Source organism: Chiloscyllium plagiosum, chromosome 6 (genome assembly GCF_004010195.1).
Source record: "Chiloscyllium plagiosum isolate BGI_BamShark_2017 chromosome 6, ASM401019v2, whole genome shotgun sequence".
Lineage (NCBI taxonomy): Eukaryota > Metazoa > Chordata > Chondrichthyes > Orectolobiformes > Hemiscylliidae > Chiloscyllium > Chiloscyllium plagiosum.
The window spans coordinates 79,241,804-79,259,213 of record NC_057715.1 but is presented as its reverse complement, the minus strand read 5'-3'; the positions used below and the strand labels follow the sequence as shown (position 1 = coordinate 79,259,213).

General features: G+C 40.0%; 1 protein-coding gene across 1 annotated transcript in view; it reads right to left on the bottom strand.

Annotated features, from left to right (window-relative positions):
• sgcg (sarcoglycan, gamma) overlaps nt 1-17,410 on the bottom strand; it is a 661,907-nt gene that overhangs the window by 586,656 nt on the left and 57,841 nt on the right. The window lies entirely within an intron of this gene.

Here is a 17,410-nt window from a genome sequence, read left to right as displayed (position 1 = left end):
TCAGCATTGTCCTCGCTGAAAATAATGTTCATGGAACCAGCTCTCTGGTTCCATGAACTCTCCACTGAGGGATATTGTGAAATCCTCAAGGAATTTCTAGGCTATAATTTCTCAGAAAAATTATTCATATTAAAAGTGACACTATTTATTGTTCTCCCTCGGGTGGCACTTGGAAAGTGAGTATGTTGAAGGAATTGTAAAAGCATGTTCCTACCCAACTAAAGCTCATCCTCATTTTCCAAGCATCTGGAAATGACTCACTGTTATAGTTGTTACTGAAAGCAGGCAGAGTGAAGCATGCTGGAGTTCAGTTAAGACACTAAAATGGATAGCAAAAAATGTGGAAGGAGGGAACCTGAATGCAATTGCGGTGACCAACATACTGCAGGAAAAGTTGTCACTTTTTGGCAAAGACAATTGGAAGATTATCTTAAGTAGCAACAGTCTCAGGAACATTAATGATCTGAAGGAGTCTTTCCAGATATTTTTCCTCTTACAGAGAGTTCAAAAGCATCCATTTTCTTAATATCCTATCCACCGCCTGCAGTGAGGAAGTTCATTCACTCACCCCCTTCACATTGCACGTGTAAAAACGTTGGATATTGGTCCCTCTGGGAATACTGCTTCATTCAGAGAAGGGATCAGTGGTGCTGGAAGAGCACAGCAGTTCAAGCAGCATCCAATGAGCAGCGAAATCGACGTTTCGGGCAAAAGCCCTTGCCCGAAACATCGATTTCGCTGATCGTTGGATGCTGCCTGAATTGCTGTGCTCTTCCAGCACCACTGACCAGAATCTGGTTTCCAGCATCTGCAGTCATTGTTTTTACCTCATTCAGAGAAGGGCCAATACATGTCTCTGGGGCTCCAGGCCAGACCACCAATCTGTTATAGACCAGATCAGACGCTCTTAAAATGTTTTATGAAGGGAGCCCAGACCCTAACGTTTTTAATTTTTTTAAGCAGATGTATGGTGGATATTCCAGGAGTGATGCACCTGGTCAAACCATTGAGCTTTAAACAAAACAGAATTTATTTAAATACTACAGATGAAGCATGAACAAAAGGAACCAGAATTTAGAATAATTTAACTTATTTGATAACCCAACCATCTGTATCGCAACTTATTGAAGGAGCTGTTCCTATCCTTGCAACATCCCATAAACGCACCCCTTGGCAAAAGGTAAATTCAAACACAGGTTCTTACAGGCAGGAGAGGTTTCAGAGAGAAAGTTCAGGCAAGAACTCTGTTGAAGCATAGAACCTCTTTTCACTGTAGCTGCTTCTCTTGATGGGATACAGGTACATTACATATCCCATTGCTGTGAAAATGATGGCAGATTTGCCTACCGTATGCTAGGATCACACTTAGCAATTTTAAAATTTTAACCTCTCTACCACTTCAATCCTTGTGGGACCCAAGAGGCTAAATGCCTATTACTGTTCCCAAGTTCATGTGTGTATGTGATGGGGAGGAGTGGACGTGGAGAGATTAATATCCATTCTATTGTTATCCTTTTTTTCTGTTCATTGTCTTCTTTCCTGACTTGAAGGCTTCATTCATTTTGAGGACATAAGAAATGACATCAAAAGTCAACCATATGGCCTCTCAAGCCTGTTCCATCATTCAACAAGGCCATGATGGATCATTAGCCTCAACTCCACTACGCTGTCCACTCCCCATATCACTTCACTTTCTGAGAGACCAAAAGTCTATCTGTTGCAACCTTAAATATATTCACTGATAGATTCACACCATCTGGAGTAGACAATTCCAAAGATTCACAACATATTGACATTTTCTGATCATACTATGGTTTTCTAAGTGCAGTGTTAAGACTTTTCTTTAAATAATAATTTTCAGCATTTTCCTGATGACTGCTGGTATACTAACTCGCCTGTGGTCCCTACTTTCCCCTTCCTCCTGTCTTGAATAGCAGTTTTCATTTGTTACATTCTAATTTACTCGGATTGTTTTAGAATCTAGAGTATTTCGGAAACTATAATCATTATATCTGCAACTATTTTGTTTATAGCTCTAAGATATAGGCCATCATCAGATCCTGGGGACTTGTCAGATTTTAGTCACTTACGTTTCATTAATGTTTTCTCTGTTTATGCTAATTATCTAAAGTTCAAAACCCTTATCAGCCTCCCTGATTACTCACCCTTTCTGATGTATAACTTGTGATGTATAACAGCTGTGAAAATACATACAAAATATTATTTCAATGTGACTATCATTTTCTCATCCCTCAGAATAATCTTTCATGCCTTTGTTCCTAAAGAGTCACACTGCAGGTTCTGTAATTACAGGGAGTAACATTGGAGGTTATGTAATTACAGGGAGTGACATTGCAGGATCTGTAATTACAGGGAGTCACATTGGGGGTTATGTAATTACAGGGAGTGACATTGGAGGTTATGTAATTACAGGGAATCACATTGCAGGATCTGTAATTACAGGGAGTGACATTGGAGGTTATGTAATTACAGGGAGTCACATTGGCGGTTATGTAATTACAGGGAGTGACATTGCGGGTTCTGTAATTACAGGGAGTGACATTGCAGGATCTGTAATTACAGGGAGTCACATTGCAGGATCTGTAATTACAAAAAGTCACATTGCAGGTTCTGCAAATAGAGGGAGTTACATTATAGGATCTGTAATTACAGGGAGTCACACTGCAGGTTCTATTATTACAGGGAGTGACATTGGAGGTTATGTAATTACAGGGATTGACATTGCGGGTTCTGTAATTACAAGGAGTGACATTGCGGGTTCTGTAATTACAGGGAGTTATATGGAGGTTCTGTAATTACAGCAAGTCACATTGCAGGTTCTGTAATTTCAGGGAGTAACATTGTAGGCTCTGTAATTACAGGGAGTGACATTGTGGGTTCTGTAATTACAGGGAGTCACATTGAAGATTCTGTAGTTACAGGGAGTGACATTGCGGGTTCTGTAATTACAGGGAATCATATTGGAGGTTCTGTAATTATAGCGAGTCACATTGCAGGATATGTAATTACAGGAAGTCACATTGCAGGATCTGTAATTACACAGAATCACATTGGAGGTTTTGTAATTATAGGGAGTCACATTGCAGGTTCTGTAAATATAGCGAGTGACATTGCGGGTTCTGTAATTACAGGGAGTAACATTGCAGGTTCTGTAATTGCAGCAAGTCACATTGCAGGATCAGTAATTACAGGGAGTCACATTGCAGGATCTGTAAATACAGGGAGTTACATTGTAGGATATGTAATTACAGGGAGTCACATTGCAGGTTCTGTAATTACAGGGAGTCACATTGGAGGTTATGTAATTATAGGGAGTCACATTGCAGGATCTGTAATTACATAGAGTCACATTGCAGGATCTGTAATTACACAGAGTCACATTGCAGGATCTGTAATTACAGGGAGTAACATTGCAGGATCTGTAATTACACAGAGTCACATTGCAGGATCTGCAATTACAGGAAGTCACATTGCAGGTTCTGTAAATACAGGGAGTTACATTGGAGGTTCTGTAATTACAGGGAGTCACATTGCAGGTTCTGTAATTACACAGGATCACATTGCAGGTTATGTATTTACAGGGAGTCACATTGGAGGTTATGTAATTGCGGGGATTTACATTACAGGTTCTGTAATTGTAGGAAGTAAAATCTTTACATGTTCTGTAATTACAGGGAGTCACATTACAGGTTCTGTATTTACGGGGAGTAAAATTGCAGGTTATGTCATTGCAGAAGTGTTACATTACAGGCTCTGTAATTTCAGGGAGTCACATTACAGGTTCGATAATTAAAAGGAGTTAAATTGCAGGTTTTGTAATTACAGGGAGTCACATTGGAAGTTCTATAATTAAAAAGAGCTAAATTGCAGGTTCTGTAATTACAGGGAGTAACATTGCAGGTTATGTAATTGCAGGGAGTTACATTACAGGTTCAGTAATTACAGGGAGTCACATTGCAGGTTATGTAATTACAGGGAGTAACATTGCAGGTTATGTAATTGCAGGGAGTTACGTTACAGGTTCGATAATTACAGGGAGTTACAATGCAGGTTCTGTAATTACAGAGTCATACTGCAGGTTCTACGATGCTGAACTCAAGTTTGCTTTGTTTTCGATAAGCGTCAAATGGTAAATCAGCTCTTATGCAATTTTGTGCACTGGTTTCTTGGTGGGATGTAGTTCCATTAGATTTCTGCAGTAGAATAGAGGTGTTGAGATTCCTAGCCCAATCTGTCTTTAATGCATTTATTTTATGAATTCATTTAGGGAACGTGGATGTCATTAGCTCAGCAGCAGTTTCTGCTCATCCCTAACTGCCCTTGAGAAGGTGGTGGTGAGCTGCCTGCTTGAACCACTGCAATCTTTGGGGTATGAACAGTGCTGTTAGGAAAGCAGTTCCAGGAACAGGCTTCCAATGCTTTTTGAGCTATTTAGACATGAACTATATCAAATTAAGCAGCAAAGATAATGGTTTCATAATTTGTAATCCTTTTGCACAAACAATTGCTATGTATTAAATCATACCTGTAGCAAGTTTGAGCTCATACAGGTGAATGTGGTTCACTTTGGAGATCTGAAATCTGGCAATGTTTTTAAATGGAGTTACAGTAGAGCTTTTAAAGTGATAGTTGTTGCCATGCAGCTGGATTTGAGTGGTACTTACACCTGACAGCCTGTCAAAATTTCTTCCCTGCAGCCACAGTAAGAGATTCAGTGTGCCAACTACAGGAGTCCCCACAGACATGCAATTATAGTTGAGGATGAAAGCAGAAGGAACAGTACACATGAAAGGAGAGCAGGGCAGCATATCAGAACACAGTATAGTACATAATATCACATTCCATAGAATGTGCAGGCCCTGGAAATTTTCATAAGGAATCTATTCTGAAAACTGTACTCCACTCTAAGCAGAGCTGTCACCGATATTCTATTAGTTGTGTGGTCAATACAATTCTCAAGAAGGAAGAAAGATTTGCATTTACATAGCACTTTTCATGACCACAGTGTGTCTCAAAGTGCCTTACTGTCAGTGAAGAAGTTTTGAAGTTAGTCACCATTGTAAGCTGAAGGAAATCTGCCCAGTTCTGTCTGTGACCATGTAAGTGGTGCTGCACTCAATGTTTATGCAACAGTTTAATCATTTAAATAACATGAATGATTCGCAATGTTCCAGGAAGTAGGACCACCCCCACCATCACAGGGTGATGAGAAACGGGCAATAGATACATTCGGAGGAAATATATGGATATTAGCTGGAGAAACGATAACAGTTCAAAACGGTTTCAAGAAAAGATCCAAAATAAGTCTGTTAGTGTTTCATTTGATTTGCAAAAACATTAAAACCAAGTGAAAAATGAATCCCTCCAGTTGTCTGTCTCATAGGATTTGAGTTTGGCCACATGTAATTCTAATTCCAAGCTGCTTAACTTGAACATTGGTTAACTTTTCTCTTTGAGCTTCCACTGGTTCTCTTCTTTCTCATTGTTTCAGACTCCAAGAACAATGCAAGGGGGTGCTCTCAACGTCAATGACAGGCCGTGAGAAATGGGTAGAGGTGCTTTCAGAAATGAAACAGAATTTTCAAGCTGTATCACAGTGGAATTCACAAACAGCTCAACAGATTACACAAGAGCAACAGGACAAGATATCAAGGAGGTCATTTTTTGCCCAGTCACCCAGCACAGGAAATGGAGGACATCAGGCTCAAGTTTACTTAACACCTTATCCCAATTCAACTTTCTATTGAAAGCATAATCATGCCCAGCAGACTGAGTCACAACAGTAAAATCAGAAATATGTTAAAACCGCAATCTTAATAAATCATCAAATTATTTTTATGAAAATAAGATAAAACTGAAAGCAACACAAAACAAGGTAATAGAATCAAATTTCTGGGGTCCATTAAAATCATATTAACCAAATTCAATTGAAATGGATTTGAAATCCCAAACCCTCTTGTAATTCAGCTGCTGCAATTATAAATGGAAAGAGGATTCAATCACAGTTTAAAATCCTACAATTGCAATTCACCCAGCATCCAAAAAAAAGCATAAATTGCATGAAAAAGCTTACATTTCACTTTTTAGGTCTTAACTTGTGATTCAACAGTTTGTAAATCTAACACAGGGAAATAATGAAGTGATTTGATGTGACAGTGTTTCAGAGTTCATCATTTTACAATGGTCAGCCAGGCAATATCTAAAAAAAAGCTTTACTCAAAATTCAAAATGTCTTAATCATTGCTCTTTCAAAAAAAAGAAATAAAACATAGAATAAAAACAAGGCAATTGATTGACGTGATAGTTACACACGTGAAGCTTTAAGAGACATTAGGACTGGCAAAAGTCCGGTTATGAACTCAATGTTGTCTATGCAGACTTTATAATATGGTCGATTTGTTTCTACTGTGCTGCTTCAGAAGTGTAGTTAGTGAACCAACAGTTAACTTTTGATTAAAATAGAAAACCTCAAGGCTAGAAAAAAACATGGCGATGATTTTCATCTAGAATTCACAATAGCTGCCCTTTGTCAAGTTTAGAACTTCATTTAGATCTTTAAGAACAGACAATGAAGGTTGCTAATCTGTTTCTCTAAACATCCTGACTCATCCTTCTGCTCTCCTTTGATATTTTACTTACTTCAGAACACCACCGGCAAACTGCAGTAACTTCCATGCGTACCCTTCCGAACATTCTGTTCTACCTCTCCAACACCTCTTTAACCCTCTACCGCTTCTGTGTTTTCAAATTCCTGGTCCAGCATCCAATCTTTGATAAGCTGTGCTTTATTTCAGTGGGGAGTCTTTGGCTTCCAGCACATATTCTACTTCCACTGTGATTTCATCACCCTCCATTGTTGGTAGACTAAATGAGAGGTAAGAGTGAATGAAATGGGAGAAAGTGAGTGAAATGGAAATGGCATAGCATTAAGCAAGCAATCTGAATTATTTACCAAGAGAGGGAAAGCGGATAATTAATGTATGCAAAAAGACATTGATGAGATTCTTGATGGGTCTTCAGTAGAAAGCCAAGAGAGACACTAGAGAGTAGCTATAAGCTTATTCAAGGGGATTCCAGCCTGGGAAGGTGTTAGAAGAGTAGGAAGTTAGAGAGGCTGGGGGATTGCAAAGTACACAAAAGGAAAGAATGCAAGGTAATATGACTGGGAAGTAGGGGAAAACCGCCTGAGTGTTAGAAGCTATGGGTTAGGTCCTGTCTTTTTCTGTCTTTTAGTGAACATTCTTTGTATAAAAAGCCAGCAATTTGTGAAAATGGTGACATTCAAGGATAGAAAGAATTCCCAGAATCATTAGCAACACTCTGTGTTGCAAAAATGCATGATTTTTATCACAGGTTATGCAGGAAATCACTGAAAAGCAGTTCTATGGACAGAGGTTGTTAGAGAGACGGAGGGCAAACTCCATACTAGCAGTACTAATGTTCAGTTGTCCTGCAGGGAAGAAATCAGGAACAGTTGGAAGGTTCTATGCCATTAGAAAAACTCAGGAAGGATTTCGAGAAATTAGAAAATAATTAAGATTTAGAGTCATGACTCAGAAGAAGTGAGAAAGTATACACTACCCTCTAAATCCTTCACACCCTTTCGAAAGTGCAGTGCTCTGGCTTTCATACAATACTCCAGTGGAGTCCAAACCAATGTTTATGAAGATTTATCTTGCTTTCCTGCTTTATTGGGCTGAATTTAACACAGGCTTTGGGATCTGACTGTCAGGCTCAAATAGGGGCCCTGTGTCCACACTGTCATGTTAACAATAACTGATAACCAATTGCTCGCCAGGGATTGATTAAATCTGTAGGTTACCTTCTTTTAAACAGTAAAACACAATTGATTATGAAGTCGACATCACTGTAAACCAGCCGAATTTTCTGTGTGTGTCTGTGCATGTGTCTCTGTGTGTGTGTCTGTGTTTCTGGTCTGTAGACCTAGATGTCTGATGGTCAGGTAGAATTTCAATATTATACACACAACATATGGTGCCCTTCAAAGGTGAACTCTCTTAAAGGCAAGATACACTTACAACATTCACTTGATGAAAAAGTGGCCTTGGGAGTGTTAGTTGGAGTGATGACCTCCAAATTAGTTGCCAATGAAGAAGGTTAGGCAGGCTCCCAAGTAGCAGTGGCACCTCAGCAGTCCCATCAGGAATTGAAGGGGCATTCCTCAGGCACTTGGAGAATCAAGAAACTACCTCAACATAGAGGCACCTTCACAGAGATTAGTTAAAATTAAAAATTCAGGAGTCAAACAGATAGGCCCCTCCAACTGGCAGTAAATCTCCAACTCATCTTCAAATAGTGCTGTTAACTTTTCCTGCTGCAGTCCCTTTGTGGGGAGTGAACCTCTGGTGGCAACTGCAGAAAGTCACGAGGAAGCCAACTCCATGAGCATAGCAGGCTTGGGGCCTATTTGTAACTGGCAAAGCACTAGCAGACCTGAAAAATCATTTGTAACTGGGCCTTAATAAATTAAACTATACTCATTGCAACTGCACTGATGATACTTGTAAAGAAACTTGAACACTGAGGTCCAGTTATGTCATCTCAAACACCAGATCACTATACTTCATGTTCCCAGACAGATGAGGAGACAGCTTGAAGTCTGATTCCAGGCTCAGAGATCAGGAAATTTGCAAAGCTGCAGGATGAAAGCATGATGGCAGTTGCTAGGGAATTTAGAGGCTGCACACCAACTGCAGTTTTAAGATGTTGAAGAGCTTGGAGTTGACAAATACTTCTGGGTGCTCCAAATGCCGTGCACTGCACGTCTGGGAAGCCAGCTTGCACCACATAAGCCACTCACTCATTTTGACTCACTGGCACCATGACTGGCAAAACTGAGCAATTATTGGCTCCTCAGTCACTTTTATAATGGACTAATAGGCAAGTGAGCAGGAGACTCCCACTTGTTATCTGGCAGAGCCCCTGGAAAACTCAGGAGGCAAAATATTTGAGGGCAGTGATGATTTTGGTATTGCATGGTTATGAGGTCCAGCAGAGAGCAAGTTTTCTTCAAGGATGCTGTAATTGTCTTTTGTCATGTATTATAATATCCTTAAGCCACATGAGGCCTGGTGCTTGTTTGTACACTGTGGCCATTGTTCTGTGGATAATACATCCTGGGGACTGTCCCTCTGAGCCACTCTGCTCTCTGCAATGCAGCTACAGGCCTATATTCAGCAGAGCGCTGTTGGTCACCTTGATCTTTTTGTGATGTCCAGTCTAAAGCAGTGTAATGAGCATCCATCCTTCTATGGAACAGCAAACCTCCAAAGTGTAAAAGTAACCTGTGATTTTTGTAAAGTAGCACAAATATACAAGCTCTATAAATGTAATGTATTGCGCTATTGCTAATAGATCTGGACAAATAATCCAGAAACAAACAGAGAGAATGTTCAAGATACACAGCAAGTCTAGCATTTCCTGGGGAGATAGCAATAGTTAATATTTCCAGTCCATTATGATTCTTCTCCAGACACCCAGCCAATGCTCTGGGAACATAGAATCAAAAGCAGGAATAGGCCCTTCAAGCCAGTTCTAGGATTCAATAAGGTCATGGCTGATCTGCCCAAGTTCTCAACTCTTCTTTCATGGGCAGCTCCTTCTAACCCTCCACTCCTCAATATTTTGAAAATCTATCTGCTATTTGTTTAAATACTATCAGTGATCCAGCTTCCACAACTCTCTGGGGTAGAGAATTCCAGACATTCACAAACCTCTGGGAGAAGAGATCATTCACAGCTCAGTTTTAAGTGAAATTCTCCATATTCTGTTACTATGATCCCCTAGTTTGAGATGACTCCATTAATGGAAACATCTTCTCCATACCCACCCTATCTTTAGCCCCTTCAGGATCTTGTATCATTCAATAAGGACACTTCTCAATCTCGCAAACTCAAATGAATAAAAGCCTAACTTGTCTAGCTGTCCTTGATAAGTCAACTCCTTCATCTCAGAAATCAGCTGAAGAAAATCTATTTTGAACTGCCTCCAAAATGAAGATACGCTTTTGTGAATATGGAGCTCCAAACAATAGCCCGTACTCTACGTGTGGCTTGAACAGCAGCCTGTAAAGTGAAGTTTGAACACAAATATCTGGATTTAAAAATCTAACAATGACCAGAAAGCCATTGTTAATTGTCATAAAAAAACATTTAGTTCACTGATGTCTTTTAGGGAAGGAAATCTGCTGAATTTATGCAGCCTGGCTTACATGTAACTCCCAAACAACAATGACAGGGTTGATTCTAATCGGCCTATGAAATGGTCCAACAAGCCATCAGTTGTATCTAATCATTGAAAAGTCTCAAAAATAACGACAGAAACCTGACATCAACTTCACCACTGCCAATGACAATGGCAAACTCAACCCTGTCAACCTGCAAGGTCCTCCTTACAAAACAAAAATACTCCAAAGAACTGGATGCTGGAAAACAGAAGCAAGATCAGCAACTGCTGGAAAAACTCAACAGGTCTGGCTGGATCTCTGAACAGAAAGAAGGTCACTGGACCCAAAATGTTAACTCTGCTTTCTCTCCAGACATGCAGCCAGATCTACTGAGTTTTTCTAGCAATTTCTATTTTATCTTTCCTTATTAATATTTGGGGGCTAATGTCAACATTGAAAGAGCTGTCTCATAGATGAGTCAAACAACAGCCTGATATAGTTACATTCATGGAATCATACCTTCCAGATGATGTCTCAGACAACACTATCACCGTCACTGGCTACGTCCTGTCCCACTCATAGGACAGTAGATGGCAGCATTGAGAAGGAAGTCACCCTGCGAGTCTTCAACATTGATTCAAGACCTCGTGATACTAGATCAAACATGGATAAGGAAACCGCCTGTTGATTACCATGTACTGCCCACCCTCAGCTAATGAATCAACACTACAACATATTGAACACCACCTGGAGGAAGCACTGAGGTTGGCAAGAGCTCAGAATGCTGTTTAGGTGAGGGACTTCAAAGTCCATCACAATGTGTAACTCGGCAGCACCATCACTGACCGAGCTGGTCGAGTCCTAAAGGGTATTGATGCTAGATTGCATCTTCAATAGGTGGTGGGAGAAACAACAAGAGGGAAAAACATACTTGACCTCATCCCCATCAATCTGTCTATAGCAAATGCAGTTCATGTCAGTATTGGTAAGAGTGACCTGCACACAATCCTTATGGAGACAAAGTCCCATATTCACATTGAGAGTACTCTCCCTCAGATTGTATAACACTATTAACAAAATGGGATAGACTTTGAACAGATTTAGTAGCTCTAAACAGAGCATCCATTTGGCAGTGTGAGCCGTAAGCAGCAGCCGAATCATACTCCAACACAATCTCCAACTTCATAGATGGATATATCCCTCAAAACATCTACTTTCCTGCTCCTTGGATGCTGCCTGACCAGTTGTGCTTTTCCGGCACTACACTTTTTGATACTGATCTCCAGCATTGGCAGTCCTCACTTTCTCCTGATATATCCCTCACTCCGTCAATACCATCAAACATTCAACTCTATTTCAACGAAGAGTGCAGGAGGGATGTCAGGAGTAGCATTAGGGACATCTAAAAATATGGTGTCAAACTGGTGATGCTACAAAACTAACCTACTGCCATGGCATTAGCAGCAGGTGATCATAGAGTCATAGACATTTACAACACACAAGGAGGCTTTATGGCCCATTACAGCCGTGCTGGTCAACAAAGATCTGATTACATTAATCTGGAATTTTCAGATTTTGGCCCATAGCCCATATCTAAAAATTGCTTAAATGTTATGAGAGTTTCTGACTCAATACTACCCTCTGAATGAAAAATAAATCTTCAACTCTGCTCTTAGCCTTCCACCTTTTGTCTTAAATCTATTTCCCTTGGTATTAGACAGAGGTAATGGCTAGGGCTAAATGATTTCACAACCAATGGATCAGATCTAAACTCTGCTGTCCTGCCACATCCAGTCATGAATGGAAATGGAAAATTATGCAGCTCACTGCAGAAAGAAGTTCCATAAATATGCCCATCCTCAATGATGTTGAGCCCACTACATTACTGCCAAAGATGATGCTTATAGCATTCACTATAATTTTCAGCCAGAAGTGCCGAGTGGATGATTTAGCCTTCTCCAGAAGTGGCCAGCATCACGGATGCGAGTCTTCAGCCAACTTAATTCACTGCTTGTATTATTAACAAATAGCTGTCAGCACTGGATACTGTAAAGCCTATGACCCAGAAAACATTCCTGCAATAATACTGAAAATCTATGCTCCAGAATTTACCACAACCTGAGCCAAGCGGTCCAGTGCAATTGTAACATTGGCAACTACCCGACAATGTAGAAAATTGGCCCAGGTATATCCTGTACAGCAAAAGCAGGACAATTCCAATGCAACCAATTACCACCTTTACTCTACTGGTGATCGCCAGTAAAGTGGTGCAAGTTGTCACTAACAGTGCTATCAAGCAGCACTTGCTTCACAATAATCTGCTCACTGAAGCTCAGCTCGACTCCTGTCAGGGCCACTCAGTTCCTAAGCGCATTGCAGCTTTCGTGCAAAAATTGAGAGAAGCATTGAATTTGAGAAGTGAGGTGAGAGTGACTGCCCTTGATGGGAAAGCCCCAATTCTAAGCATGGAATTCAGGAGCTCTCGCCAAATAAATGTCAATGGGAATTGGTGGGAAAACATCCATAAATTGGCATCATACATGGCATGAAGGAAGATGGTTGTGGTTATTGAAGGTCAGTCATCTCAGCTCCAGAACATCTCTGCAGGAGTTCCTCAGATAACAGAAGTAGCATGATGGCTCACTGCCTCACAGCATCCTGGAACCCTGGTTCGATTCTAGCCTTGGGCGACTGTCTATGTGGAGTTTGCACATTTTACCTATGTCTGTGTGGATTTCCTCTGGGTGCTCTGGTTTCTTACCACAGTCCAAAGATGTGCAGGTTAGATGCTTTGGCCATGTTAAGTTGCCCATAATGTACAGGCATGTGCAGGCTAGGTGGGTTAGCCATGGGAAATGCAGGGTTACAGGGATGGGGAGAGATGCTCTTTGAAGGGTCAGTGTGACTCGATGGGGTGAATGGCTAGCTTGAACATTTTGAGGATTCTATGACAAAGTTAGAGTCTTAGGCCCAATCATCTTCAGCTGTTTCATCAATAACCATTTCTCCATAAGACGATCAGTTGTGGAGATGTTCCCTCATAACTGCGATATTCAGTACCACTTATGACTCTTCAGATACTGAAGCAGTCCATGTCCAAATGCAGCAAGATCTGGACAATAACTTTGCATCTCACAAGTGCTAGGCAATGGCCATCTACAACAAGTAGAGAATCTAACAGCTGCTCTTGACATTCAATAGTATTATCATCACTGAGTCCGCCATTATCAACATCCTAGGGGTCACCAATGACAAAAAAAAACTGATCTGCACTAGCAGCATAAATGCCGTGGCTTCAGAAGCCAGGAATCCTACAGCAAGCATCTCTTTTCATGGCTCTCAAAAACCTGGTCACTGTCTCCAAGCACAAGTCAGTAGTGCGATGGAAACCTCTCTACCTGCTTAGATGAATGCAGCTCCAACTCAAGAAGCTTAACATCATTCAGGACAAAGAAGCCTGCTTGATTAGCATCACATCCATAAACATTCACCATCACCCTGCCATCATCAATGTTCATTGGCAGTGTGTACCATCTAAAAGATGCAACACAGAAATTCACCAAGTCTCACCAAGTACCTTCTGAGTCCACAATAACTACATCTCAAAGTACAAGGGCAGCAGACACATGGGAACCGTGCAAGTTCCCCTCAAAGCCATCTAGACTTAAACCCATATCAGCATTCCTTCAGTGTCAAAATTCTCAAAACTTTGGGTCAAAATTCTCAAACTCACTAGCTATAGCACTGGGGACATACTTACACAAACTGGACTGCAATAGTTCAAGATGGCAGATTACCAGCAGCTTTCCCCTGGACAATTAGGGATGAACAATAGATGCTGGCCCAGCCAGTAAAGTCTAAATGCTGTGAACATGTACCAAAACAAATCCTTCGCATAAGCAGGTTAAAAAAAACTGCTGTGAATTTCTAAACATTTATTACCATATTTGACTGAAATTGCTTCATCCTCTCGATCCCCTCACGTACTTGACTTAGTTTCACTGGCAAGGTTCAGGAAGGCTAAGAGACTAATCTGAAACAATGTGGCAACATGGCTCTAATTGGATGATTAGCATATGGAAATTGACAGTGCACCTCTCCTGAGAACACTGTGTACATAGAATCATATGCAATTCACTCAGCAGTTTGGAGGTTGCTTCCTGAGATGCCATCAGATTCATTGGCTTTAACACTACTCCAATCCCAACTGTACCCAAACCCACATTAAAATACAGCCCGCAATTATAGAGAGACATTATGTTCACTCTTTCTTTTCTCTGAGTAATGTAATGGGAGATCTGTTAGGATTATATATATTACATTGAAAAGTCGCATGCATTCCAACAATGCCAAACAAGGTCAGTTATTAGATTAAATATATTCAGCCTTTTCTGCTGTTGTTCGATTAGTGCAGAATGCTGCTGCTTATTATTTTTCATTGAAGTGGCAGCCTCACGTTATGACATTTTTCAGATTCTGAAAGCATTAAGACTTGAAAAATTACACTTCATCAATATCACAATCATGATTACAGAATCAAAGGTTCAATAAGCACTCGCATAGATCATAAGGTTCAACAGCAATATTAATTTAACAACCTATTTTTAGAAAACCTGTCATTTCTCTTCCTAATAAACTTTTATACCCATTAATGATTTTCTTCAGAACTTGGCAAGAAATTTGAAAGATTACCACAGGGTAATGAAAAACATTCAGATGTGTGTCTCAGCCACGGTTTTGTCTATTTTTAAATAATTTATAAGCATACTGTTCTGATCTTCCAACTTTACATTTTACATCATTATCTTTATCATTCATTAATACAGAATTTACAAAAAGAAACTGAAATGCCAATGCTCTGATCATTATTGGTAATGTCACCACGCAAGGGCAAGCAATTGCCACATATGAAGATCAAAAAATAATTCACATGTGAAATAACGCTTGGCAATTGACAATGGGGCTGACTCTTTTCTGAATACATTTATTTTTAGTTACAACATTCACTCCCTCAGATCTCCACCCATTATCTACAGCTACATTCCTCTTGCCATTCTTTAAATGTGACAGTCTGGGTTGCTGAACTCTTCCCATTCATCATCTTCACTTACTGACTGACAAGAAATGCATTTAACACAGAATTGCTCCCGTTAGTTTCTTTCCTAAGTGGCCCTGCAAAGAGCCTGGGAAATTCATTCATTGATCTCTAGTTCTCTGATATCTTAATTTTGGATGCGTTGACCTCTGAGAGTAATAAGTCAGTGATACAATGTAGTTCCATCCACTGTTTCTGATTTCACTTGAGATGCTAAATAGAATTAAGTGCTTTTGCGAAGTGAAACCTGATCCCAGATTGCTGATGCTAGCTTAAAGCCTCACAGCAATAAGGCAAGAAATGGGAAAACTGCTTGGTGCCTTCAAATTTAGTGCATCTAATGAGGGCAAATTGAACCTTTTAACATGGAAGAGAAAATTAAATTTGCCTCCTGTACGAATGATATGGCTTCTACTTGTAAGCATGCATCTAAATAATTAATACAATGATTGTGAATTGCTGGTGTGTGCCCATTGTTATCCGTATGCCATATATGCAGAAACAGCCCATTCAGCCCATTGACTTCACAACGATCCTCTGGAAAACATTCCTACCCATCATCCTTATACCTGTAACCCTGCATTTCCCATCTAGTCTGCATATCCCTGGATACTATGGGTAATTTATCATGGCTAATCCACCTAACCTGCACATCTTTGAATTGTGAGAGAAATCTACACAGACGCAGGGAAAATGTGCAAAGTCCACACAGACAGTTGCGCGATACTGTGAGGCACCAGTGTTAGCCACTGAGCCATCGTGCAATTCAGTTGGGCTTCTGTCACTTGTGACTTCAGTTTAATGTTAAAAAAAACTCATCACATCTTCCAGCATCTTTTATTTACTGAAAGTATAACTATCACTATCTGACACGTTTTGTTAATTTGTTGATAATCTCATCAGCGAAAGATTCGGGCAAATTTAAAATGAGCTGCAATCAAGCAAGTTTAAATGATGTTGATGACATTCTACTAAGTTAATTGATTCTGAAATAAGATTCATATAAACAGTATTTACAGAAAAGAGTCAAAAATAGTCATTAGATAGCCATTATCAATTTGTCGAATAATATAAGCAATGCCTCTGGAAATCTGCAGGAATTAGTAAATATATCAAGATTGTGCCCCAGTGCAAATCATAGAAATGGGGGTTACTATTTGGACAACAGAAATTGAATGGGGAGCATGAAATGTAGCTGACCTGGTGGCTGCCTCATCAATGCATAATGATCATTCACGCACAAAGATGACCAATATCAGTTTTTAAAAACAGCCTGTACCACAATGGATCCATGAGCTGGATTTGAATGGCATGGCCCACTTTCAGTTAGAGATTAGTATGTCTCAGTAATCACATGGCAAGATCATGACTGCATCAAGTTTAAGCTCCTCAAAAGAGAATTCTCTCAACCTAACTCCACCCTTCTCTATTTCAACAGTTACTTTGAAAGAGGCAAACAAAGGTTTCACTCTAATTACATAAGTTGAAAGAGTTCAACAAAAATCTTAAATTACAGTGACTCAGAACAGTTCTTTTCAAATATTTTGAAGAGTGAGTGGGGTTGTCAATGGCTGTTTCATTGAAGTTAAAGCAGGAAAGTGGATCTTCTGTGGATTTCAAGCCTCAAATTTTCTTGAGATCATTCATAGCATTCTGCAGTCAAGTCATCAAGATCACCACAATACTTGCCAAGAACACAAAGGGCACCATTCAGGATGATAGAAAATGCCAAGAGAACATCAATCAATTTTTGACAAATAGACTCAGCAAGCAAGTACAGCAGAAAAATGTTCTGCAAAATTTGCAGTCCCATGGTGATTTTATAGTTGTCAAGAACAGCATTGAAGCAGGTAATATTAGACAATGAAGGTCTTTCAAATCTCTGTTCATTTTGCATTATATACATTAACTCTTAGGGATCTGGTGACTTTCTGAATCTAAGCTACACTAAAATTAAAAGGTGTGTGGTATTTTTGGTGCACTTCTACTGAAACAACTGAGGCTTTTTAATTCACTTGTGGGACATGGACGTCACTGGTTTGGTCAGCATTTACTGTCAGTGCTTACTTACCCTTGAGAAGGTGGCAGTGAGCTGCCTTCTTGAACCT